Source organism: Symphalangus syndactylus, chromosome 3 (assembly GCF_028878055.3).
Source record: "Symphalangus syndactylus isolate Jambi chromosome 3, NHGRI_mSymSyn1-v2.1_pri, whole genome shotgun sequence".
NCBI classification, from domain to species: domain Eukaryota; kingdom Metazoa; phylum Chordata; class Mammalia; order Primates; family Hylobatidae; genus Symphalangus; species Symphalangus syndactylus.
In genome coordinates, this window is record NC_072425.2 from 57,315,930 (window position 1) to 57,343,906 (window position 27,977).

The window sequence follows — 27,977 nt, forward strand, 5'->3', positions numbered from 1 at the left end:
ACCTTTTAAGTGCATGTGCAGATTTGTTATGCAAGTAAATGTGTGCCGTGGTGGTTTGCTGCACAGATCATCTCATCACCCAGGTATTAAGCCCAGCATCCACTAGCTATTCTTCCTGATGCTCTCTCTCCTTCCACACACCCTGCCCTCTGACAGGCCCCAGTGTGTGTTGTTTCCCCCCATGTGTCTATGTGTTCTCATCATTTAGCTTCCACTTATAAGTGGGAACATGCAATATTTGATTTTCTGTTCCTGTGTTAGTTTGCTAAGGATCATGTCCTCCAGCTCCATCCATGTTCCTGCAAAGGACATGATCTCATTCCTTTTTATGGCTGTGTAGTGTTCCATGGTGCATATGTACCACATTTGCTTTATCCAGTCTATCACTGATGGACATTTAGGTTGATTCCATGTCTCTGCTATTGTGAATAGTGTTGCAGTGAATGTACATGTGCATGTGCCTTTCTGACAGAATGATTTATATTTTGGTGGGTATGTACCCAGCAATGAGATTGCTGAGTTGAATGGTATTTCTGCCTCTAGGTCTTTCAGGAATTCCCATACTGTCTTCCACAATGGTTGAACTAATTTACCATCCCACCAGCAGTGTAAAAGCATTCCTTTTTCTCCACAACCTCGCCGGCACCTGTTTTTTTTTTTTGACTTTTTAATATTAATAATGGCCATGCAATGGCTTTCTTCTTTCCTCTGGATTATTTAAAGCCCTCTTGTCTCGTCATATAAAACAGAATTCTAGACTCCTGTCAATCATTCATTCACTGATTTATCAAATATTTATGAAGCTCCTACTATGGGCCATGCCTTATTCTAGGCACGTGGGAAACATTGTTGAACAAAATCAATCAAGTCATCAGCCCTCCTGATGCTTATATTCCTGCTTTGAGTCCACATGGGTCTTGCTTTCTCTGAAGTACTCCGACATTCATTGCCGAAAAGAACTGGATTCTTACCTATATACCCTGATGGCTGGTGTCCTAATTGTTTCACAAGTTAGACTCACAGGGTCATGTTAAACGAACAGGCTTTGGAATCCACTGGCTTGTGTCACATCTCACCTTGATGAAGCACTAGCTTGAGCAAAGACCAGAACTCTCTAGGCCTCATTGCCCTCATTTGGAGGTGGCAAAAATAAAACCACCCAGTTCACAGAGTTCTTGAGGATCGTATTAGAGTTCCACATGCCATACTTAGCCCTGTGGCACACTGAAGTATGCATTGCATATTATTATTTTGTCTTGAATGTAAAACTACAGACTCAAGTAGTCAAGAAATACCTTTAAAATTGCTTCAAACTGACCTCATCCTCCTTCACTGGGCAGGCTGGAAAATCATTTTGAGTCACTCCTGTGACTTCTCCTTCTCAATTTATTTTTTAAAAATATGAGAGCCTTGTGTTTGGCATTCAGAGGCAGAAAAGGGTCTGTGATTTCCAGATGCAAAAGGGTCTGTGTGGCAGATCTCTGCTTTTGGGCCATGCATGAGGCTGAATCTTCAGTGCTTGGGCTTCAGCCTCCCTAGGAGCCTAGTGCTACCATATTACCTCAGAGGCTCTGCAGACTCACTAGGGTGCTTCCAGAGACAGGCCTGTAGGTCCCTGTTTTGCCAACAACTTTGGAACTTTACCCACTTCCTGGTCTGGGGTAAGCCTGTGCTTCCATCTTTTTGCCCTGAAAGGTAAGACTCCTTATAGTCCTTTGTATCAAGGACACCCAGAAAATTTCAGTCCATCCAGGCTTTCACAAAGGCAAGAGAGTTGAATTACCAACCTCGAAAAGCTTCAGGTTCCTACCATACCACAAACCTCCCTGATGCAAAAGAGTTTACAGGTAGGAAGAGACCTGGAAACAAGCAGGCCTGGGGAGGAAGACTATACTCTATAGACACAATATCCTTCATAAAAATGGATATCTCCATACAATTTCCTACAACATGGAAATATTCTCTGCAGTTGGGACCATGTCTTGTGCTGTTGTGATATTGCTTACATCACCTGACAGACATAGCCATAAACACAATGAATAGATTTGAAATGCAGGCACAAGGCCTATTCAGTGTGTGGGGAGGTCAGGTTGAAATAGTTGAAATGGACATGACTTACTTCCAGGATTTTGATTTATGAGTCATAGATCCAGGAAACCTCCATGTCCCACAGTTCACTCCAGATGGCATTCCCTGAAAGGTGTCTGTCTTGGATCTTGTTCATGGAGGGGGAGTTACTAACAAGAGCCAGGAAGACCAGTTCATTTCACAACAGGGTCTTTGTCACCTGGACTCTGAGGCTGTTAGCTCTATGTCTCTCTCCCTTTTACTTTTATGCAAATGTTATAAATAAACTATAATACTCATCTTGTGAGATGCCCAGTTCCATTTCCTGATCCTTGGGACACACAGTGCCAACTCTGATGGTAGCATAGTTTCTATGCTCTTTCAAACTCAGCAGTCACAATTGTTTGTTTCTCTTTGAACAATTTTTTTTTTTTTTTATTATACTTTAGGGTTTTAGGGTACATGTGCACAATGTGCAGGTTTGTTACATATGTATCCATGTGCCATGTTGATTTCCTGTACCCATTAACTCGTCATTTAGCATTAGGTGTATCTCCTAATGCTGTCCCTCCCCCCTCCCCCCACCCCACAACAGTCCCCGGAGTGTGATGTTCCCCTTCCTGTGTCCATGAGTTCTCATTGTTCAATTCCCACCTATGAGTGAGAACATGCGGTGTTTGGTTTTTTGTCCTTGCGATAGTTTACTGAGAATGATGTTTTCCAGTTTCATCCATGTCCCTACAAAGGACACGAACTCATCATTTTTTATGGCTGCATAGTATTCCATGGTGTATATGTGCCACATTTTCTTAATCCAGTCTATCGTTGTTGGACATTTGGGTCTTAATAGAAAGGTGTCAGACTTTATTTCGGAGAACCATCCAAGAAAAAGCAGAAACACACTCAGAAATATTTGTTCAGAGACAATGGAAAAGCAAAATACATATTATTAAGGGTCTGATGTTTATCAAATGACTTCTCCTTCAGCAAATTATGAAGTGCACAGACGTAAGATCCATTTATGTTTTTCTTTCTCTTTTCTTTTTTTTTTTTTTTTTTTAAGACGGAGTTTCACTCTTGTTGCCCAGACTGGAGTGCAATGGCATGACCTTGGCTCACTGCAACCTCTGCCTCCTGGGTTCAAGTGATTCTCCTGCCTCAGCCTCCTGAGTAGCTGGGATTATATGTGCTGCCACCACGCCTGGCTAATTTTTTGTATTTTTAGTAGAAACCGGGTTTCACCATGTTGGCCAGGCTGGTCTCAAAGAGCTGACCTCAGGTGATCCACCTGCCTCGGCCTCCCAACGTGCAGGGATTACAGGCATCAGCCACCATGCCCAGCCCCATTTATGTTTTGAAGTGAATATTTTGGAGAAAAACACATGGAGGAATAAAATTCATTTTGATGATCACTGCAGTGGTAAAGAGCACAGACTCTGTGAGCAGATCGCTACATTCGAATCACAACTCCTGCACTCATTATCCCTGTGACCCTGGGAGAGTTACTTAGCTTCTCCAGGACTCCACTTCCTCACGCGTGAAAATATATATAACAATAGATTTGCAATGAGTATTGTAGGGGTGCTGGCACCCCACTCAACCTCCTATGGCATACCTTCTCCCTGTGAACACCTATGTCTTCTTACCCCAGTCTCCCTACTTGTCTTTGCAGGGACTTGCTGGCCACCAAGTCACATTCAGCACATGAGCGAGGCAGACTGGAGTGCTAGGAAGTCATGGCCCATGGGAGCAGGACTTCTTACCAACAAAACGAGAAGTGGGTAAGTAAGTGCTGCAGCCTTCTGGCCCCTGTGGGGAATTGGGGGGCAGCTCTGAGACTCCACATCCTCTCTCAGAGGTTCCCAATGGAATGGGGGACTGGCTGCCCACAGCAGGAACTGTTCATGAACGCGCCCTGTACTGGCTTCCATCCGTCTGCGCTGTCACCTCTCCAACCTTGCTAGCACTCCTTGGAATCACCTCCCAAGCAAAATTCTGGTCCCTGGGAAACACAATCTAAAACAGCTATAGAGTAACGTAATGTTATAAAATGCTCTGCACTTTTCACTAAGTCACAGTAAGTATTAGGTAAATATTGGTCAAATGAAAAAAAAAAGGCAAAGTATAAGTTATTTTTACCAGCCTGAGATAGTCAAAACATAGGATAACATGCTTTACTGGCTTGGATTTGACAGGAAATCCTGGACCAAGAAAAAGTAATATTTAAGAAAAAGAGTATCTGGTGACATAAGATTAATAGTACTTTATTTATTTATTTATTTATTTATTTGTTTAGAGACAGGGTCTCTGTCACCCAGGCTGGAGTGCAGTGGCACCATCTCAGCTCACTGTAGCCTCTGCCTCCTAGGCTCAAGCAATCTTCCTACCTCAGCCTCCCCAGTAGCTAGGACCAAAGATGTGCATCACCAGTCCTGGCTAATTTTTGTATTTTTAGTAGAGACAGGATTTTGCCATGTTGCCCAGGCTGGTCTCAAACTCCTGAGCTCAAGTGATCCACCCGCCTTGGCCTCCCAAAGTGCTGGGATTTCAGGTGTGAGCCACTGTGCTTGGCCAATTACCATTTTTTTTTTGAGTGCCTACTATGTGCAGAACAAAAACTTTAGCAAAGATTATTGATGAGCCTTAAAATTTCACCTCCAATTTGCCAAATTTCCTAACATTTACATACACTCATACAAATTTATACACCCATATACATACATCTATCTGCATATACACAGCACCCACACTCACGCCATGCTACTCACGCATACACAGAAATATTTATGTACATTCATCAATGGGCAATGACTGGAAAGGCCATGGCCAAAGGCAGGATAACTTTCTGTATTAGGCAAGACTGATATTGGGCTGGTATGGTGGAGCCCTAACCTGTATTTAAATACTGCAGTACCTCCAAACTGGTTGGTAAGTAATCTCTGCCCTTTACATTCAACTATTGCAATACTTACCAACATTTCATGAGCAGAAAGGGTAGTAGTAAATTTTCAGTATGGAAGTGCTTCAGTCCTAAGTCCAAAATTAATTGGCTTAGATATTCAATTAGAGCAGATTTGTTAGTATTATCATAAAATTCATCTTCAATTGAGCAGCACAATTTTATAAAGTGACCAAGCAACTCTCCTTCAAAAGTGGCAATTTTTGTTAAGCATGAGGTCTGATGATCCTAAATGTGAAATATAGTAATAATAATACAATAAAATAAAACAAAATATTTAAAACTACCTTGAAATTGCTAACATTATTTTATGCCCATGTGTTCATGAATTCCCCATGTATGCATAAGTCAGAATTTAGAAATATTTAATATAGAACAAACCATGAAATTATCTCTATACAATTAAATTAAACATTAAATAAATCCAGATTAATTAAATCAACTTGATTTAATTTGAGCAAAATGTCCTCTATTACAGTATTTTTGTTAATTTGAATTTAATTAGCTTTGTAGTTTCATTTGTATTTAATGTGCGAATATATTTTGAGTTTACAGTTGCATAAGCTTTGCAACTACAGAGGTCACACTTAGGTTTAGGTTTTTACATATTTAAGTGACATTCTAATAAAAATGATTTTTGTCAGGACCAGGGTTTCAGAGCATTTTTCTCTGTTTATAAAGATTTAGTGCCCCCTGACTCAAGTTTGGCACTTGTTCACTGTCTGGGGTGAACCAGCTAACTTTTCTGTGCCTATGTTCACTCATCTCTAAAACAAAGATGTTCTCTGCTCACCACCCTGCACCCCCAACAACAATAAAACAGACTTTCTGTGGTGTCCCCAAAGCTCCAGCCCGGCTCCTGTCTGGAAAGGGCATGCAGTAAAACTAACTTGTCTTTCTTCCCTTGCCCTTTCACTGGGGAGACAGGTCGTCTTTATCAGCATTGTGTTTTGTTTGTTTTTGCTTTTAATCTGTGAGCATTTTTTAAAAAATGAAGTCAGATAATTAATAATAATGTAATCCGTGTTTCAAAATTTCTGAGACAATAGATTTTGAATGTTCCCACTAGCTTGAGTTCATCATTCTGTATTGTATACATATTTCAACCACCACATTGTACCCTCTAAATATATACAATTATTGTTTGTCAATTAAAAAAAATGAGTCAGATCTTTAGAATCCCAGAAATGAGCTTCTCACTCAGGCTTGGCTATATCATTTTTGCTGCCCAGTATAAAGTAAAATTGTGGGGGCCCCTGTGCAGAAAGGAAGGAGCAGTGTTAGGAATTAAAATATCAAGCGTTTCTCCCCCCACTCCACTCCCTCTCTATCTGCTGTGGTGTTTTTTAGTTCCTATTTAGTGTCACTGTCAGCAGGGCCAATGCAGACCCTCACAAGCCCGCAGAGGCCTTCAAAGCATGAGTGTGTGCACTGGCTACCATGATCCCCCTCACTTCCCTGGACCCACTTCCCCTGACCCAGGCAGATGGATGACCCCTAGGTATTGTCACCCCTAGGTATTGTCACCCCTAGGTATTGTCACCCCTGTAACATGCAGTCAAGGCAGGCGAGAGGCTCACCTCCACCAAGTCACCCCGCCAATGCACCGTGATGCTGCTGCCTTGAGACACCTGACCATCCCCATGATTGTGCCTAGGCCCCGACCAGGGGCAGTTGCTAGGTGCGGGCAGGGAGGAGGAGGAGGCCGAGCAGGACCCAGAACTCCAGAGAGTAGGAAGGCCAAGAACATGTCCTGAAGAGGACCCTGTGTAAACCGCATCTCCAAGCCATCAGCCTCAGTGCTTGCTTCCTTGTCTTGTCAAATTTTATTTACAAAACACAAAGCCAAAGATTAGATGATTAAGAATATCAAGATGACAACCACAGAATACTAAATTCTAAGGACAACCTTCTTGAAGGCAGGACCCTGTGCAATTGTTCTGGCCTCAGGCCCATGTTCCTGTTTCTAATTAAGGTAGCCAATAGGCATGCTTATTGTGATGGTCATTTTCCTAATGTGAGGTCTCTCCCTCTAATGACTACACAGAAATTAGAAAATTCATTGCATGTATCAAAATGTGTACATCTGAATGGGAGAAAATAGATGGGCTCAAGGAGAGCTATAGGTGGCAGAGCCTAACTCCTAAATGGAGCACCTCAGTGCCCTCCATCACCAGGAAACACCAGGCACACCAATGAATGTGCTAACTGCAGGTCTGGGTGGGCAGTGCATGGAGAAGCAGAGTTGGCATGGGCTGCATGGGATGTGGTGCAGGGAGGGTATACTTTCCTTCTGCTACACACACAACAGCAGTGTGGCTGGCACAGGAGCTGTCACCCTCCTGACAGCCAGGATTTCCCTTGATGTACCCATCTAGGCTGGGCTCTCAATTCATTTTGGTTGTTTTGTTTCCTGCATGCATTCCATGGCCAAATGTAAGATGAGAGGTTGAGAATTTCCCAAAATATTCAATTCTGTTTATAACATCTGACTCCTAAAAAGAAAGCCAGATAAGCTGGTATTATCAACCACCCAACAAGTCAAATTCCTTTCTTTTTTTTTTTTTTTTCTGATGGAGTATGGCTCTGTCACCAGGCCGGAGTGCAGTGGCACGATGTCAGCTCACTGCAACCTCCGCCTCCCGGGTTCAAGCGTTTCTCCTGCCTCAGCCTCCCAAGTAGCTGGAATTACAGGTGCATGCTCCCATGCCTGGCTAATTTTTGTATTTTTAGTAGAGACAAGGTTTCACCATGCTGGCCAGGCTGGTCTCGAAATCCTGACTCGTGATCCACCCACCTCAGCCTCCCAAAGTGCTAGGATTACAGGCAGGAGCCACAGTGCCTGGCCTCAAATGCCATTTTAATCCAGAATCTTTTCCTACAGTTAAAATTGCATAGCTCCAGGACCTAATGCCTGCACAAGGTACACACCCAATAAATATTTGTTGAATGAATGGCTGAGTTGTATGGTTTGGCTGTGGTCCCAACCAAATCTCACCTCAAATTGCAATAATCTCCATGTTTCAAGGGTGGGGCCAGGTGGACATAATTGAATCATGGAGGCAGTTTCTCCCATATTGTTTTTGTCATAGTGAATAAGTCTCATGAGATCTGATGGTTATACAAATGGGAGTTCCCCTGCACACTCTTTCTTGCCTGCCGCCATGTAAGATGTGACTTTGCTCCTCATTTGCCTTCTGCCGTGATTGTGAGGCCTCCCCAGCCCTATAGAACTGTGCACCCATTAAACCTCTTTCCTTTATAAATTACCCATTCTTGATTATGTCTTTATTAGCAGCATGAGAACAGACTAATACACTGAGTAAACGAATGCATTGATTTGGAGTTTTCGTGTTTGCGTTGACACAATTTTTACCCCCTTACAATAACTAGAAAAGGTAGACAGAGCAAGTGTTATTTTCCCATTTTACATATGAGGAAATTGAGACTTGGAAGGATTAAGTACCTTGCTCAAAGTTACTCAAAGTTATTGGGCTCCCTGTGCTCAAATGTAGGGCTTTTCTGCTGCTACAGAGAACACAACAAAATTCCACCCTGATGGCTGTGCCACCTGCCCTACTTTGCTCACAAGCCACATTTGTGGTTATCCTTTAAGCTTTGTCTTACAAATTTTGTCTTTTAAGTTTCACCCCTTTGGTGAACCAGGGCAGACAAATTCCATTTTTGTGGACTCTGTGTTTCACTGGCTAGAGGTGATGATGAGCTAACAACAGTAAAATGCTTTAAGGAAATCATCATCACCATTATCACACACACACACACACACACACACACAAACACTTTTAAGAGACATACTTAGCTGTGGAAGTATCTCTCCAGTGTTCTTTTGGTACAGAAAACATCTTGTTTTCCAGGGATACACACTTGGGGAGATAGAGGAGTGGACAATTATGCTTAAATACTCAAATTCTAGGGCTCAATTCGCTGGAATTCCTGCTCTGTACTTTATTCCATGGGTGACCTTGGGGACGTTATTTAGTCTCTCTTGACCTCAGTTTCTCACTTGTAAAATTGAGATCATAAAAATAGAAAACTTGGAAGGGTGTTGTGAGATGGGCTGGTAAAATGCTTACAGAGTCCCTGACACGTGGCGAGAGAATAACAGGTGTTCTCTTGTTTCTAGTGCAGGCAAAGACTGCATCAAGGAAGGATGAGGCCAAAGCACTGAGACATAGATTTGTTGTGAAGGGTTCCCCTTACATATATGTCATTGCACATCTGTGTGTGTATGTCGTGAGATTAAATCCCACTGTCTAGCTGGCTAAAAAACAAATTAAATATATTAACCCAATTAAATAAAGGTACAAACTTCTATATCTGCAAGTGCATCTCAATGCTTCTCTATGTTGTACAAAATTCAGCCATACAGCATGGAATTTGCCCCTAAATCTCAAAACATTGGTCATTTTGTGTTTCCTTTAACTTTCTCTTTATTTCTTTCCTTCTTTCTTTCAAAAATTAAAGTTGTTTTCTGGCCTTTTGAAAGACAGTTTCAGAAAATAAAGCTGAGATTGAAAAAAATCCTTATGTTGTTTGTTGCTAAATTCATCCCTAACTGTAACTGGGGATCTCATTTAAAATGAAATGACTCAGGACAATTTCTACTGGAAAATGAATTACTCCAGGCTTATGTTTCCTTAAATGTAAGCGTGTGAGGGAATCTCTTTCTACAGCTTCTAAATGAACAGCTGCCTTGAACTTTCTCATAATCAACCACACGAAGCTCTCATCCTTTGCTTAGTTCCTCCTTCAAGATGAATCAGGGAAGGGAAAGATGAAAGGGGCTGGTAGGGAAGCATCCCAGCAATCTTCAGACAAGTGGAATTGAAGGAACACTTTTAGATCCTCTCCCAAAGCCTGGCTGCAGCCATAAGCGTGAGCTTATTACCACAACAATATTACCACAACAGTGAACTCCCCATGCCAGCTCAGTTCTCACGGTGGCCTTACAGTGTACACGCCCATTTGTTCATTTCTGCTGTGTGGAAAACAAAACTATCCAAAACTTCAGTCACACATTGCTTTTCTTTTGAGATAAAACCTACTAATGGGTATCTAGGTATAGATGTCCATTTGATTAATGCTAAGCTTCTGAATAGCAGAGAAGACTAAGAAATCCAAAGAGAGAACGAATCAAGATAAAAGGATATTTTGTGATTCACTCACTTAACAAATATTGAGAACCTTCTGTCTTCCAGACACTGTCCTAGGCTTTGGAAATGGAGACATGAACAAGACAGATGTGAAAACTTCCTTTTGGGGCACTTAGGTTAATGCAGGTAGACAGACATAAACATATCTTTTAGGAAATATATTTTAGGGGCTTATATGTCAAAACAAGCAAGCAAACCACAGCCAGTGCATTTTAGCAGCTTGGTCTTCTTATCTGTGTTGTCATGCTGTGATTACGGGGAATTACCTCAAAGCTGAGACTGTTTCTTCATCAGTAAAATGGGAATGATTCTACTTACAGGTTTGTGGTGAGGCTCAGATGAAATGATTGCTCTCTTAAAAGCATTAAGTTTGATTTTCAAATTTTGATAAGATCAATTTTTATTGAGCTGCAATTTTGTATCATGGAATACACTAAAGCACTTCAATAGACAACATCTCACCCAGACTTCATGAAACAACTCCATACAGTTGGCAGAGGCACCAAATGGATGAGCTTAATACTAAGAACTGGTTTCATAGGAACTTATTGCTTTTTCTGGAATACAAGATTCAAATAAACTAATTTGGAATAGGCCCCAGTGAAATCAAACTGTTAACATTTTCATTCTCAGATCCACTAAAAACTGGTTGTTACTTCTTTAATTCTTACTCTCCTTAAGTAGCCAAAATTAGGTTGGAATTAAACCAGTTCTGATTTGGGGATTTCTCTTTTAATAAAAATGATGATCCCCTTTGCCTCATACTTGAATGCCTAGGAGTCAACTAAGATTTAAAACATCAATTTGAAGCTGATATAGAGATGCCTTCATTAATGGCTCATCTTTTTAAAGCCTGTGAATCCCTTTGATGGTTGGTGAGTCACTGTTAATTTCGGTTAACTCAGGGGAGAGATATAGGGGAGTTTAGAATGTGGCCACAGTTAGAATTTGGCCCACATAAAAAATTTACGTTAGCTTACTCAACATACATTTTACCTAGGGCGTCTGAGTCTTGGCCATTACAATCCTAGACACAGACAAGTTTTCACTGCTCAGCATTGGGTTAGGCAGTTAGATCACTTTTGAACAAGTGATCAGGGGTCGTTCTAGCTCACACAATGTCAGCATTTTACTAGGCTACTCTGCTGCCCGGAGAGAAACATCTGAGAAAGTAGGGAAAAAAATTACAGCCTTTGGATGGTATTTCAAGTCCTTCATGGCCTCCCCAACTATCCTTTCTATGGCCCACTATTTTCATGTTCTTAGAGAAAACTGCATTACACACACACACACACACACACACACACAAAATGCCTTAATGTACTCCAAATTTAACAAACACAATTACACATTCATGTTTTAGAGAATGCTGTTTCCTATATTGGGGATGCTTCTCTCTATGTTTGTCACCTCACGGAACCTTATTCTTCAAGTTTCAGCTCAAAATTCACGTCTCACATCTTAGCAAGACCTTCTTTGATCTTCCCAAGTCAGAATGCACTGTTTTGGATTCTCTATTCCCTTACTCATAGACTTCCTGCTTACTAGGGACAGATGGGACAGATGGGGTGGTGGGCACAGATATCCTTACATGGTGATTAAGACAGACAAAATACTGCCAACTTTGCAGTATCCAAAAGCAGATCCACTATGGTAAGGGCTAGTCATGTTCACTATGCAGTGGCAGAACAGCTGTGATTAGAGGTACACCATTAAATTCATCCAGTTAATTATTCAACAGTTAATTCATCTCCTGGTAACCCATGTTGTGTCATTCTCTCTGATTGGTTTTTACAAATGTAGGCCCATGATCAACAAGCAACATTAGGGTGAGGCCCAACAAACTCTCCATAAATGGCAACATCTGTTTGCTTCCAAGTCTTGCCATCCTTCTAGCAATTCCAAGGCATGTTCTAACCTCATTCTTATTCTCCAGGCCTTAGCAAAATATCTACCACTAATTTCTTAAGTTTCTGGCAGTGAGTACTTGTGCCAGCAATTCCAAAGTCTGCTTAATTTTAAGTCCCACAGCCACAGCACATCATCTGATAGAATAAGGCAATAACTTCCAACTAGTCTGGGCATTTCCTACACGTACTTTCTCTTGATCTCAAAGTACCTTAATATTTTAGAACCTGGGTGTCAGAAGATGTTGGATGAAAACTAATTTTGAGCTCACCAGTTCTCAAAATGGGTTTCAAACACCATTGTCATACAAAACTCACACAGCACTACAAAAGTTCACCTCTCCTGCGTTCTACCATTCATTGCAACAGCTATTATTTGTCTTTACAATATATCTTCAGCTCTTCAGGATTATTCTGGCAGTCATCAGTGGCTGGATTTAACTGACTCTTTTGTTTTTATACCATTTTTCCAAAAATCTTCCTGCCATGGGGAAAATGCACTCAACTTAGGTCTAGGGTAACAGTTAATCCATGGTCTAGAATATAGCCCTTGATATAGCCTCACTTGAAACCATGATCCATGAGGTGCAGCCTTAGAGCAATGGCACGGTCAGAAAATGCATCTGATTATACCCACAATAATCTTTAAATTACCCACATTCTTTATTTTTATTACAAAGGACGTACAAAACTCACTACAGTAACATTCCGTTTTCTCTCCCGTAAGATTCCCAGAAGTGTCCAACATCTTTGAGGCTTCCCCTCCAGCCCTGCCTTAAGCACCGCTTGCCTTTCTCCCCCATGCCTTTCACCATTTCCTCCAACCTCTGTATCTCAAAAGCCCCCAAATCTATGTGAAAATGGCAGAGGATTAGACAAGGGTATAAATGGGATAGGCAAAGCTGGAAATGTTTTAGCAAATAACAGGATAAGAAAGAATGGAACCCTACATATATTAAAATGTCTAGTGATAGATGATAAAAGGCTTGGTGATAAATTAGTTGCAAAGTAATACAAACACCCATATGAATTTGGAAGCTTTCTGATACCATGTCATGCATGGTCTTTGGTGAGTAATTCTTATTCTGGTCTGCAAAGTACCAGTGGATGCTAGCTTATGCTGAAACTTTTCTGTAGCTGGAACTGTGTGTAAAACCCAGGGAGGTCCTTGATTCTGATTTCAGTGCATGATGGTTTCAGGCCTCTTAAAGAGCTGTCTTGATTCCAGTCTTTTCCCATTGTAAGTGACACATGCAAACTTCAGGATGAATTTGCTGTGGGTTTGTGCCATGGATTTTCCAGACTTCTTCTCCTTTCTGTCCCCTTACGTATTCTTTTACATAAAACTGATTTCTGGCTCATCACAGATGTGGCTCAGTGTTGTTCTCCCGAGGACAAGAACAGTCTGATTTCTACCACTTGGGCTGCTGCAGAAGCCACGTGACTCCCTCATTTTGCGAGCTATTCTAAAATAAAGAGAATAGCACCTCTTTAATTTCTTTTTTCTTTTTCTTTTTTCTGTCTTTCTTTTTTTTTTTTTGCTTGTTAGATAGTTTACAATAGTATCTGCCTAAGTGACACTGTGAGTTGCATTGCTTCGGGCGCTCTTTCTAGCTACCTTGTTAGTTTTGACAACTCACTGTCTAACAGAGAACTAGCAGGCAATCCTGGAAAATAGGCTATTTTTAAAAAAAATCTAAAACACATCAGTGTTGTGTATACCACTAAGAAATTAAAAACCTGTGACATGGTACTCAGATGCACTCTGAGTTTTAGAGATACTAAAATGTGAAAAAGCTTGCATTTAGAATCAGTAGAGTATCATGTATACACACATACAATTTTTGTTACTTTTGCATTTTTGAGTGAGAAGAATATATGGATGGCATAAAATCCAAGAAGTCCCAAAATGGCACCCTTGTGCCAAGTCTTCCAGTTCACCATCTAAGAGACAGCCACTCTTCCTGGGTTCTTCTATTGAGCATACATTTTATTGTCATCGTTGTTGTTTGCTATTTAGTTTGTTTAAAGTCAGGTTTATGCAGATATACATATAGTAAGATTCACTCTTGTTAGTGTATGGTTCTATGAGTTTGGACAAGTTCACAGGGTCCCTCATGCTCTCTTGTACCCATCCCCTCCTTAGCCCCCAGGCCTTGATAATTACTAATCTGTTTTCTGTCCTGACGGTTTTTCCTAGTCCAGATGTCATATCAATAGGACCACACAGTAGGTAACCTTTTGAGTGTGACTTTTTCACCTAGAATAATGCATTTGAAATTCATGCATGTTGCGTGTATCCGAAGTTCATTCCTTTTTATGAGTATGTTTTCAAGTGCAACTATTTTGAGTTATTTTTTTAACCTAAATTGTCTGTGGCTGATCTGTGAAAATTGTGTACTATTTCTGTTCCACAAACCCACTCTAAAGTCACATAGCCTGTATATTTTCCAGTGCAGTGACCACCATGCAGCGTCCATGTTAAACTCTTTGGTTTAATTATAATTTAAAGTGCCTTCAAGAGTGGGAAAAAGTGTTACCTTTTCAATAACTGTGAAGCAAAAAGTGGCTTTTAAGGATATGTTTTCAGCCTACCTTCTAAGAATATTCATGATTTAATCTTGGGCCTAGGGTGGCCTCTGGTATGTAATTCAGAAGGATCTGAACAAGGCTTACAAAAGAGTATTTTCTCCAATTATGTTTCTTTATTTCTTTGTGTCTCTACATTTTTCTGTCTCTCCATTTTTGTCTCTTTGTCTCTCTCTTTCTCCTGGTAAAAAGTGTTTTCTCACCTAGCAAAAAAAACAAATAGGAAATTGATACTTTTAAATTTGGATAACCTCGAAATTTATAAACATTTTTTCTGGATCAATTACTAGCCATAAACCAAAAAAAAATTAATATAGAATGCATTAACTGGTAAGAGTGGTCTAAAGAAACGTAAATCAAGAAAGAGGACAGGGAGTGCCTGGGGAACGGTGATCAGTGAGTGCCTCGCCAATACACCATGTGATACCCAAGTACAGCAAATTCCAGGCAGAGGGAGTAGCAAGGCTGACACCCTGAGACAGGAGCTTGACCGCACATTAACTCCTTTGCTAAAATGCTTTAAAAGGTAATATGTTGGGGGTTCCTGATGATAGTAACTGTAAATCCTGAATATCCTTTGGATTAAAAACAAAAGCATAACAAAATAGAAATATCAAAGGCCACAGAAAGCCCTAAATTTTGTCTTCACTGAAACTTCTATATTCTTGAGGACAATGACCTTGTCAGGGTTCCTTTAATAGAAGCTCTAACCACTAAATCACAGTGCTCTGGGCTCCAGCCTCTCAGACTACTCAAGGAGACTGTTGACTCTAATCCCACTTCATTTTTAGTTGAACCAACGTTATAATGGAAACACACACACACACACACAAACACACACACACACGCCGTACTTTGTGAATGACCCACAAGCCCTCAAATCAAAAAGTCAACTGGAAAGAATGTCTGTGGGTGTGCTATCGCAAAATAGAATAAAATGTTTTCACGATTCATGGCTATATTTTAGATAATCTCGGAAGCGCTTTCCATATTTTCCTCTCATTTCTTGCTGTTGTTCCTCTGAAATCTCTTTCCACTCCTGACTCTCCTCCACAATCATTGACATTAACTGAGTTATATGGAGAGGAAATCTTCACTTGGAGCCTGTAGTTTCAAGCTTGAATTATTTTGCAGGAGAGTTTGATAATTCCTCAGTGGGTCTCCCGTTAGGTCCTATGTCACTTAAGGTGTTTTTGAAATAAAGCAACATATTCATTGCCCCCAAAACTTCACATTTTTTAAAATTTTGCACCAAATATAACAAAGTTTATGAAAAAAAAAAGATGAGGAAGGGGAAGAGGCAAAGTGTTAAATGTCCATGTATTTCTTCACCTAGAGCACCAACAAAAGCAATGATTAGAACCTGGGGAAGATATCATGAACATTCCTGGTGACAGACACTAAAAGTGAATAAAACTGCCAGGTGAAGACTGCTGCAATGCTTGGATTGGCTCAGAGCTGCAAAAGCTGAGTCTGGTCTGGACGGAAGTGGTTACTCTTAAGTTGCCAACTTGCCCTGAGACCAGAGCAGCACAGAGTTGGGAGCCCAAATCTTGACATGGGGTGGGAGGAGGAAAGCCTGACTGTAAAATCTTGTTTCTCATTTTTTAAAAACATAGCTTAAAGGGCTCCTTCTATGATAGCAGCAGCCAAGTTAAGAGATTTTTTCCTTTCCTATGAAGATTATAATCCTACTTTTACTTTTCTGTCTCCTCTTTTCCAGGAAAATTTGTGCATGAGCTAACATGATTTTCCTCGGACACTGATGGGATTTTCCTATTTACCATTTGTTTGTGAGCTTCTTCACATTACACAAACAACACATTGCAGGAGAACAGACTGTGCTTGACCAGTTAGAAATGGGATTCTCTTAAAGTCACAACTTCACTCATTGCCTAGATATAATAACAATGGTAAAAATAATAGGGTTGGTTAATTATTTGGTGCTTTCCATGGGCCAGGCACTTTGTTAAAAGTGTTATAGATATCACCATATTTAATTGTTGCAGTGATCCCATGTCTAAGGAATTTCTATCCCTATTTTCTGCATGATGGAATGGGAGCTGAAGAAAGCTGGATAACTGTACCCGTGTTACATAGCCAGCAAAGCAGAACTCAAAATTCACTTCCAAAACTCATGCTTGCCTCCAAACCATCTCTCGGTTTTTAAAAAAATTTATTTATTTATTTATTTATGTATTTATTGAGACGGAGTCTCGCTCTGTCGCCCAGGCTGGAGTGCAAATGGCGCAATCTCGGCTGACTGCAAGCTCCTCCTCCTAAGTTCATGCCATTCTCCTGCCTCTGCCTCCCGAGTAGCTGGGACTACAGGCGCCCGCCACCACGCCCAGTTAATTTTTTGTATTTTTAGTACAGACAGGGTTTCACCATGTTAGCCAGGATGGTCTCGATCTCCTGACCTGGTGATCCGCCCACTTCTGCCTCCCAAAGTGCTGGGATTACAGGCATGAGCCATCGCACCCGGCCCAAACCATCTCTCTCTTGAGTCTCTAAACTTTGAGCTGAGTCTTGAAATTCTTATTGATTATAGCATTGATTTGAGACCAAGAGAAAATTATGAAGTAGGCAAGTTTTGTTGCCAGTGGCCCTTCCATGGCCATTTGTCACTACTATTGCCCCTCACTCCTATTATCCACATCTGTTCTCAAATATCTGTTGTTTCTGACCAATTCTTCTTCACATCCTGGTTACCTGGATTCTGTGCCCTCCCATCCACCCCAAAACTACTTCCTTCTGAAGTGCCCATGCCACAGAATTCTTCTCTGAGCAACGTTTATGATTCTTGTGTTCCGTGTGCCTCAGGTTCCCAATCTCTGCACTCCAAAGGAACAGCTATACACTCTTAGCAGTGCATGTGTAGCATCCAACATCAGCAGGTGCATTTCACACATCGTTCTGTGCTGCATTTTACCAAATGTACTGCAAGCAGAATGCCCAGAGGGGTCCACAAAAAACCCCGTCTCTACAAAAAATAAAGAAAAACTAGCCCGGTGTGCTGGCATGCACCTATAGTCCCAGGATTCTGAGGTGGGAGGATCACTTGAGCATGGGAGGTAGAGGCTGCAGGGAAGCGTGATCACACCACTGCACTCCAGCCTGGGTGACAGGGTGAGACCCTGTCTCACTCTGTAGGAGGCTTGGAGACCAAACTGACAGGGTATTTCTATGATTCCAGATAGATACGCTTGAAAATCGAGAAGGTTTTAAAACAGAAGATTATTATTTGCATTTACTCTTTTTAAAAAAGAAAATAATGAAATAGCTGGGCATATGTAAAGAATATTATATGTGAAAATGAGACAAGGTATTGATAAAAAGATTTTAAAGGAGAAGGTGAAAGGGAAGCATCCTGAAAATCCTGAGTCTAAGACTGGGTTGAGTAGAAGACCCCTTTGTGCAGTCTTCAAACATGGTGGAAGCTCAAGGTTACAGGGTCCCTGTGTTGTGGTTACTGCAAGTGCCCTGGGGATGGTGTCAGGAGCCATAATATGCTAAATATCTATGTTTTCTTTCCATGTTCATTCATTTTTAAAATAACCCAATGCCTGATTTTTAAGCTGCAGCTAGAAAAAAAAAGAATGTTTTAGAGATGACAATCTTTTGTTGTTTTCTCAAATATTTAATAACTGACAAATCTGACCCAGGTCTCAAACATTACTGTATGCAGAATGCTTGCTGATATGGTGCTGTGTTCTGCACTAATGATAACATTGTGGTAATCTCTTCTTCTCTCAACACTTGCTGTCCAAATTTTCACCATTTGAACTCAGTAGCTGAGCTTTCTAACTGTAGTAAAAATGAGAAGAAATTTTTGAATAAATTCCTTGCAGTCAAAGATTTGCAGCCTGCTCTCTGAAACTTAAGAGCCAAATGGATTCAGAACCAAGTCAATTCTGCCTGCTTTGCTATTCAATCTCAGTAGTTGAACATTTGATATCTGAAGCAGGAACTGAATAGATTGGTGGGAGATGGATATTTTAATCAACTCCCAAATGCATATTTCATGGAGAAGGAGGAATGTTGGAGCAAAACAGTATAGATTTGAGAAGGCTTAGTAGATCCCTTTGTTTAATTGTGTTAGGCAATGAGTTGTAAATTAATTAATGAGTTATAAACTAGATCCATAATTCTATAAGAAAGCTGAGAAATTATTTGGGAAATTGATAAGAGGAAGGAACTCTATAGAGATATTATAATATTATATCATGTCAAAATCTCTTCTAGGCTGAGCTTGGGGGCTCACACCTGTAATCCCAACACTTTTTGAGGCCAAGGCAGGGAGATCGCTTGAGGCCAGAAGTTCGAGTCCAGCCTGGACAACATGGCAAAACCCTGTCCCTACAAAAAAAATAAAGAAAAATTAGCTAGGTGTGGTGGTGTGTGCTTGTAATCCCAGCTACTTAGGATTCTGAGGTTGGAGGATCACTTGAACCTGGGAGGTAGAGGCTACAGTGAGGCATGATCACACCACTGCACTGCAGCCTGGGCGACAGAGTGAGACCCTGTCTCAAAACAAAACAAAATCTATTCTAGTTACTCTTTAATAAAACGATTTTAGAATTCCCTACTTTCCTTCCTTCCCCTACCTCTCTTGCATCCTGCTTGTTTGTTTCTTGCTTGATAATCTAAGTGATAGTTCTCCACATTGTCTCTGCATAGAACTCTATTATCTGAATGGTTAACTCAACCAGAAGCATAAATGAAAGTGAGGCTGCTAATGAAACCAGAATTTGCTTCACAAACAGGGAAACATCTGGAAGACTTTGGGAATTACTTTGCTTCTTCAGCTGGGGTTTTGTTTGCCCTTTGCTTCTGATCTGCTCCTAGATTTTCACATATGAGACAAAAAAAACTTTGACTAAAGCAATGTTTCCCAACCTTGCTGGATCACGAGAATCACCTGGGGACAACTTGTTAAATACACAGACCTTGGCATGACTGAATCAGAATTTCTAGGAACTTGGCTTGGAAATCTGTGTTTTAACAAGAGTTCCAGATGAGCCTCATGATCAAATGGGTTCAGGACTCACTAAGACAGGCTTTTGTGGCATGATCTAGAAGCATGAACCAACAGCACAGAGCTCCACTGTGTGTAAGTATGAACAGCACAAGCCATTCACATGAGGACCTGAGACATTCATGGGCATCTGAAACCTCAGCATCATCATTCACAAGCTTTAGTGTCCATCAGAGAAACCAACTGCCAATTCCCTGCCCTGCTCCAGAAGATTCCAAATCAGCAGGCCCAAGGGGAATGCAAAGAACAGTTTAAGAAGCACTCATAAATTAATGTCATCTGTCATCTCTGCTTAAAAGCTAGCTCTTTGCAAATTGGTGAAGTAACACAATTTTCCCAATCATCTTTCTCTTCTTCCCCACCCCTTCTCTCTCCCCTGTATTAGGTCAATTTTCATATGGCTATGAAGAAATACCTGAGACTGGGTAATTTATAAAGAAAAGAGGTTTAATGGAATCCCAGTTCCACATGGCTAGGCAGGCCTCACAATCATGGCAGAAGGCAAAGGAAGAGCATGTCTTCCATGGCAGCAGGCAAGGCAGGATGTGCAGGGGAACTGGCTTTTATAAAACCATCTGATCTCTTGAGACTTACTCACTACCACAAGAACAGCATGGGAAAAACTTACCCCCATGATTCAATTACCTTCCACTGGGTCCCTCCTATGACACATGGAGATTATGGGAGCTACAATTCAAAATGAGATTTGGGAAGGAACACAGCCAAACAATATCACCCCCTTTCCAAGGCTGGAAGTGGCCTTATATCACTTCACAAGGGCTTGAGTGCTCAGGCCCCATCAGGAATCCTCCTTTCCCCACAATGTTTCATCCCTTCCTCCCACTTTAGACTATAAACTCCCAGGCTATCCCCTCTCTCCTCCATTTATGCTGAGATCTCCCTAAATTTCTCCAGTCCATCAAGCTATCTCCCTTGAGCTTCAGAGCTTTTAACTTCAAAACTATCTAGAGCTTTTCCACCAGATTATATCAGGCGTGCTTGAAAATTCACATGTTTGAGCCACAGACTCCCGTGTTGTGGCTGTCTACCACATGCCTGAGGCAGACATGAAGTTTTCTTGATTTTTTTTTTTTACTCCATGTCACCTTTTCCCCAACATCATGCCCATCCACAAGTTCTACCAATGCTATCAGCCACACCCTGTTGTCTAAGTACACTATCGTTGTTTGTTCAGATTTGGGTTTTTGGTTGGGAGGCTGAGGTGGGCGGATCACGAGGTCAGGAGATCGAGACCTTCCTGGCTAACGCGGTGAAACCTCGTCTCTACTAAAAATACAAAAAATTAGCCGGGTGTGGTGGTGGGCACCTGTAGTCCCAGCTACTCGGGAGGCTGAGGCAGGAGAATGGCATGAACCTGGGAGGTGGAGCTTGCAGTGAGCGGGGATCACACCACTGCACACCAGCCTGGGTGACAGAGCAAGACTCCATTTCAAAAACAAACAAAAAAACAAAAACAAAACAAACAGATTTGGGTTTTTGGGTTTTTTCCTACCCCAAAGCAAAACAACAAACAAGTACGCAAACTCTGCTGCAACCTCTGGCTTTCCTATCTCAGTAAATGGCACCACCATCCACTCCAGAATCTCATGGAAAATAACCTGGAGTCCTTCTTGCCTCCTCGAATCTTCCTTACCCACATCCAATCCATAAGCAAATCCTCTAAAGCTTACCTGTAAAATCAACCCCCAATCTGGACATTTCTCCCTCTCTGCATTGCTCCCACACTGGTCCTTGCCTCCAATACTGGAATGACTGCCCTGTTTTTTCTGCATTCACTCTTGCCACCGCCTGGTGACTGTTCACTGTAAAATACCAAACGATCATTCTGAAATGTAAGTCACTATATTAGTCTCCTGTTTAAACTCTTCCAATTGCTTTCCATACACTTAGGATAAAATAGTCTCTTTTTTTTAAGGTGTAATATCACATATCACTGTTATTAAATAATAAATCCATGTGGTTGTAGAATTTTCTGTTCCACTCGTCTACATTATTTCTTTATATGATACTCTTTTGCAAAAAATGTAATTAGTTGAAACAAGTCTTAATGAACTTTAGAATCACTTTATTAAATTCTAAGAAGTTGTCTGGCTTTTTAAGTTGAGTGAAAAGTGTCAATTTGGAGAAATAACATGTTTTAATATTCAGTTTTATCAATTCAAGAAAAGATTATACATTTTCATTGTTTCAAATATTTTTAATGTCCCCTAGTTAAACGTTGTAATTTTTATTCATTAAAATATTTTACTACTTTAAAATGTGTTATTTTCTAAGGGCTTTTAAAATAAGGAATTGCTATTGAATTTTATGAAATTCTTTGAGAATGCATTTCTTGTTGAACCTTATTTTGTGATGCATAATATTAAGACATTCTAACATTTTTAATTTTTAAATAATCAACAAAATTATCAATTAAATATTTAAAAATTAAAAATGTTAGAATAACTACTATATATATATATAGAGAGAGAGAGAGAATGTCTATATATATTCAAGATGAAAAATTTGGTAATTTAAAATACATGTACATTGTGTTCTGATGATCACAGTCAAATTAAATACCACATCCATTACCATTCATAGTTATCATTTGTGTGTGTGGTGAGGACACTTAAAATTTGCTTTCTTTTCAAATCCCAAATAAACAACACAGAATTATTAACTACCTATAGTCACCATGCTATACATTAGATTCCTGGAACTTATTTATTTTATAACCCAAAGTTAGTACACTTTAACCAACATCTCCTCATTTCTCCCCCTCCACCCTAGCCCCTGGTAACCACTATTCTACTCTCTGCTTCCATGAGTTTGACTTTTTTAGATTCCACGTATAAGTAAGATCAAAGAAACTGAAAACAACACAAATAAATGGAAAGACATTTCATGCTCATGGGTTGGAATAATTAATATTGTTAAAATGTCCTTTCTCCCCAAAGTGGTCTACAGATTGAATGCAATTCCTATCAAAATTCTGTCATTTCTACAGGCATAGGAAAAACAATTCTAAATTTTGTATAAAACCACAAAAGATCTCAAATAGCCAAAGCAATCTTGAACAAACAGAACAAAGCTGTAGGCATCACATTCCCTGGTTTCAAACTATATTACAAAGCTATAGAAATCAAAACAGTATTGTGTTAGCATAAAAAGAGACACATAAACCAATAAAACAGAATACAGAGCTCAGAAATAAACTCATTCATATATTGTCAAATAATCTTCGACAAGGGTGCTGATATGTTTGGGTTTTGTGCCCCACCCAAATCTCATCTTGAATTGTAATCCCCATAATCCCCAGGTGTTGTGGGAGGAATTAGGTGGAGGTAATTGAACCATGGGGGCAGTCTTCTCCATGTTGTTCTCACAATAATGAGCGAGCTCTCATGAGATCTGATGGTTTTATAAGCATCTGGCATTTCCCCTGCTGGCACTCACTCTCTCCTGCCACCTTGTGAAGAAGGTACCTGCTTCTGCTTCGCTTTCTGCCATGATTGTAAGTTCCCTGAGGCCTCTTCAGCCATGCAAAATTGTGTCAATTAAACCTCTTTTCTTTATAAATTACCCAGTCTCTGGTATTTCTTTATAGCAGTGTGAGAATAGACTAACACAGGTGCCAAGAATACGCAACAGGAAAAGGACAATCTCTTCAATAAATGTGGCTGGGAAAAATGGGTATCTATTATCAAAAGAATGAATCGGACCTTGTCTTACATCATACACAATGTAAAATGGATTAAAAGCTTAAATATGAAATCTGAAACCATAAAATCTTAGAGAAACACATAGAGAAAATGCTCCTTGACGTTGATGTTGACATTGATTTCTTTCCATGTGACACCAAAAGCACAAGCAACAAAAGCAAAAATAAACAAGCAGGCCTACATTAAAATAAAAAGCTTCTGTACAGCAAAGGAAATAATTAACAAAATGAAAAGGCAACTTGTAGTATGGGAGAAAATATTGCAAACCATAATATCTAATAAGGGGTTAATATCCAAAATATATAAGGAACTTGCCCCACTCAATAAAAAAATAAAAAAACTTGCCCAACTCAAAAAAAAAAAATGAAAAAGGCAGAAACAAATAATCTGATTAGCAAATGGGCAAAGGACCCGAATAGATATTTTTCCGAAGAAGTCATGTAAATGTCCAACAGGTACATGAAGAAATGATCAACATCACTAATCATCAGGAAAATGCAAATCAAAACCACAATGAGCTATTACCTTACACTTGGCTATTATCAAGAAAATGAGAGATAACAAGTGTTGGCATGAGGGTGGAGAAAAGGCAACCCTTATACACTGTTGGCAGGGATATAAATTGGTGCAGTCATTATGGAAAACAATATGGAGGTTACTCAGAAAATTAAAAACAGAACTGACATATAATTCAGCAATTCCACTATTATGTATATTTCCAAAGGAAATTAAATCAGTATCTTGAGATATCTGCACTCTCATGTTCATTGAACATTATTCACAATAACAGAGATGTGGAAACAATCTAAGTGTTAATCCAAGAATGAATAGACAAAGAAAATACAACAGAATGTTATTTAGCCACACGAGAAAAGAAGAAAATCCTGTCATTTGCTACAATGTGAATAAGCCTGGAAGACATTCTACTAATTGAAATAAACCAGATCAAATAGCACATGATCTCACTATACATGGAACCAATCTCTTCTGGAATTCTCCTAAACCCTGTACCATCTGGCTGTGTTGCATCTCTACCTGTATTTCCTGCCCCTCCCACCTCCTTTTCTCTCTGGTCTTCTTGTTGAGAATGTTTGCATTTACTGTACCTCGGCTTGCACCCTTCTCTCTAAGGTCACTGTGGCACAGGCACCTTCTCTGCATTCAGGACTCTGCCCACCTGTGTCCCCCTAGGCAAATTGTGCCTGCCTAGTGAAGATAATCATAAATCTCACTTGGCCCAGGGACAGTCCACTCTTATGCTTGTTCTGACATCCTGTTTAATGTATTATTTGGCCCAGAATTTTTTTTTAACAGAATATTGTCAGTAGTAGAGGCAATAACTTATATGAGATATATTTTGTTGTCCTGCATTTTGTTCTTTCAGCTTTTGCCATAGCATTGCCTGTCTAGTAACCTGTGAGGATCATGTGCAGTGAAAAGCACTTTAACATCTAATTAAATCTGAAAGACCTCTAGGGATTATCCTCTGCTGTGGCCTGAATGTTGACATCTCTCAAATTCATATGTTGAAATCCTAACCCTCAAGGTGACAGTATTAGAAGGTAGGGTCTTTGGGAAGTGGTTAGGTCATGAGGAGAGAGCTCTCAGGAATGTGATCCATGTCCATATAAAAGGGGCCCAAAGTAATTCATTACTTTCTTCCGTCATGTAAGGACATAGCAGGGAGGTTCCATCTATGAGCCAGAAAGTGGGCTCACCTGACACTGAATCTGCCAGCACCTTGATCTCTGACTTACCAGCCTCCAGAACTGTAAGAAGTAAATTTCTGTTGTTTATAAGCCTAGTTTATGGTATTTTGCTGGAGTGTCCTAAGACACAGTCTTTTTCTGATCTTTTCCAGAAGCAACCAACACCTACATTTCAAGTACAGATGCAGGGGGCTCACTGATTAAAACAAACTGTGTATAGGCAACTAACTCTTCCTGGTTATTGGGTGGTGGTGGGTGAAGTCTCCACCTAGCACTTGGTGCCTTAGTCAATTGTGCCATGGCCTGCATCACAGCCTGCAAGACACACAAAGCTACCAGGCCATTAATCTGCAGAATAAGCAAAATGCGGGAAATTATACACTGTGTGTACATGAGTATATTCGAGAAATACAAGTTTAGCAAGTCTATCATAGAATGTGTAGAGAAAGACAGAGATTCTTGCTAGAGGATTTTTATCATTTATTGTGTGATATCGATCTCCAGCTATGTATGTACTGCACTGTTCAGCAAGACATTTTTATTTTTCAATACATCCCTTCAACAGCAATAAGCTTAGAAAACTGAAAAGGAGTGTTTCATGACAAATTAAATACTACATTTCCATGTCTCAAAAAAGTTGATGATAAATGTGCAACTTACACAAAATATCAATATCCATCATCGCGGGGAACATAGTGATACCAAAGACCATGTGAACCCCAGAAGACACCATGCAGCTGAAGGAGCATCTGTGTCTACTTCAACATCTCAGTGATTATTTCAAGAAGACTGTGAAATAATGAATTATATGTACATCCAACTCTTCCCTGTATATTTCTGCTTCATAGGCTTCTTAACTTACTGAAAACAGTACTTTTACTACAACACTTTGTGGTAGGCAGGAAAATGACCCTCCCCCACAAGATGTCACACTCTAATCTTTGAAATCTATGAATATGTTACCTTATCTTACCTGGTGGATGAGATTGGACTGATGTTATTAAATTTGTAGCTGTCGAGAGTAAGAGATTATCTTGAATCATCCAGGAGAGCCCCACCTTATCCCAAGGAGACATGAAGATGCTACGATGCTACACCACTGGCTTTGAAGATGAAGGAAGGGACCATGAGCCAAGGGGAAAGATGGCCTCTAGAAACTGGAAAGGGCAAAGAAACAGATTCTCTTCTAGTGCGTCCAGAAGAAATATAGCAATGATGTCACCTCAAGGTTAGGCCAGTGAGATTTCTGACCTATAGAACTGTAAGGTTAAAGAAAAAAAAAAAAAGAAGTGTGTTATTTTAAGCCCACTATGTTTGTGGTAATTTTGGTTTTTTTTTTCCTTTATTTTAAAAAAATTTTCCCTTTTCTTCTTATTTTTTAGAGACAGGGTCTTGTTCTGTTGCCCAGGCTGGAGTGCAGTGGCATGATCTCGGTTCATTGCACTCTCCACCTTCAGGGTTAAAGCAATCCTCCCACCTCAGCCTCCCGAGTAGCTGTGACTACACGAGCACAACACCATGCCTGGCTAATTTTTTGTGTTTTTTGTAGAGACGGGGTTTCGCCATGTTGCCCCGGCTGGTCTTGTACTCCTGGCCTCAAGTGATCTGCCAGCCTTGACCTCCCAAAGTTCTGTGATTACAGGCATGCATCCCCACACCCAGCCAGTTTGTGGTGATTTGTTACAGCAGCAATGGGATATTAATTTGCACTCCAACCAAAATCTATACTCATGGTATCATCACAAAAACAAATATTTTTATCTTCAATGTGGAGCGTTTAAAGTAAATTTCAATAGTATTCACGATAATAACATATGGTTTATCTTAGGATGAATTTTTTAAAAGCTTTACTTTGTTTCCACGAGTTGAATGAAAAAAAAATCAAACAGTTATTGGAATTGACTTGGTTGATTTTCTATCCAAAGCATCTGATGATATCATTTAACTGTTGGCTCAGTTCTTCTGTTGGTGGAGCCGCCTAGGGAGTCAGGTTAAAATATTTACACATTTCCATAACAAGAAAGACCAGATGTGAAGTAGAACTAAAAATATCCTTCATTTCAAGGTAAGAGTTATTTTTATCTCTTATCAACAGATGAGTTATTTGAATTTCAAATTTATCAACCATCAAAGGCAAAGTTTAAGATTGCAGGCATTTGTATGAATAAAAATAAGTTTATTTAAAAAAACTTTAGAAAAATATTAGTCACACAGAAATAGAGATACATGAGTCTAAGATTAAAGTAATAAATATATTTCTCAGAATATATTAGTTTGCTGGGTTTTTAGCACTTATCACACACTTGAAATTATCTAATTCATGTATTGGTGTTCATCATCTGTCTTCCCCTGCCCTTGTCAGAATGCAGGCTCCATGAAAGTGTGGCTTTATCTTTATCACATAGCCAGTACTTAAATATGTACAATAAATGAATAAACCTTCTAGCGATCTTCCTACTTCTGATTTTCACTCCTTGAATCTACTCTCACATGGTAGAGTGTGGAGAGAGCCCTTTCTAAAGTTGGGAGCTTGTTGCCAGGGTCAGGCCAGGGTGAGGCAAGCGAGGCACTGGGAGAAAAAATTTAAGGTGGTGCTCATAACTGGGGGCTGCCCCTGCATATACATGGCCAGAGAGTGAATGGTGCCTTACATTTTGCTAGGCTCCTGGTTTGTCCCACCCTAGTATTGACCTGGCTTATACCTTACTATTTTATTTAAAACCTTTCTGTAAAATCCCTATTTCCCTGGACATAAAATGCAAGCTCTTCAGTGGAGCATACAAGGTTGTACATAATCTTGTTTACCTCT

At 40.1% G+C, this 27,977-nt stretch overlaps 1 long non-coding RNA gene across 1 annotated transcript; it reads left to right on the forward strand.

The window, feature by feature from the left end:
* Nucleotides 1-27,225, forward strand: LOC134736203 (uncharacterized). The gene is made up of 3 exons (XR_010120050.1): nt 1-83; nt 3,740-3,848; nt 27,126-27,225. It is a non-coding gene; the product is annotated as an uncharacterized lncRNA (long non-coding RNA).
* The last annotated feature ends 752 nt before the right edge of the window (nt 27,226-27,977 follow it).